The sequence below is a fragment of the Epinephelus moara genome, chromosome 5 (genome assembly GCF_006386435.1).
Source record: "Epinephelus moara isolate mb chromosome 5, YSFRI_EMoa_1.0, whole genome shotgun sequence".
Taxonomy (NCBI): domain Eukaryota; kingdom Metazoa; phylum Chordata; class Actinopteri; order Perciformes; family Serranidae; genus Epinephelus; species Epinephelus moara.
In genome coordinates, this window is record NC_065510.1 from 37,537,292 (window position 1) to 37,537,848 (window position 557).

At 34.4% G+C, this 557-nt stretch overlaps 1 long non-coding RNA gene across 1 annotated transcript; it reads right to left on the bottom strand.

The window, feature by feature from the left end:
- LOC126390728 (uncharacterized) lies at nt 1-551 on the bottom strand. Its single transcript, XR_007569989.1, has 2 exons — nt 323-551; nt 1-216 (listed from the first exon to the last, which is right to left on the bottom strand). It is a non-coding gene; the product is annotated as an uncharacterized LOC126390728 (long non-coding RNA).
- Between the last annotated feature and the right edge of the window lie 6 nt (nt 552-557).

The following is a 557-nucleotide window of genomic DNA, read 5'->3' on the forward strand; positions in this document are numbered from 1 at the left end:
CTTCTGGGATCAGTTTATTACTGCAAAATCAGTCATACTTTTAATTACAGGTTCCGCTCACATTTTCATGGACAATATTTCCAAACTTTTTCATGACTTTTCAAGACTTTCAACACTTGCCCAGCGTTTTTCAAACATCAGATTCAAACTCTATGTAAACATAATTGGCACACAGGAAGGGAGAGACAAACTGAGGGAGAAAATGACAAAACACACCTGATGGTAAACAAACGCTGTCACACATCAACGCATATTAAAGCTACATTAAGACGCCAGCTTTAGAAAATGAATTTGGCATTATGNAGAAAATGACAAAACACACCTGATGGTAAACAAACGCTGTCACACATCAACGCATATTAAAGCTACATTAAGACGCCAGCTTTAGAAAATGAATTTGGCATTATGTTACATTTTATGGAGGATTATCCACTGAAGATGATTCTAATAATTAATTTCACTAATAGACAAACAAGTTATGTGACTTATAATGATTTTGACTAATTCCATGACTTTTCCAGGTTTTCCATGACTCTTGCAAGTATAAAATTCATTCA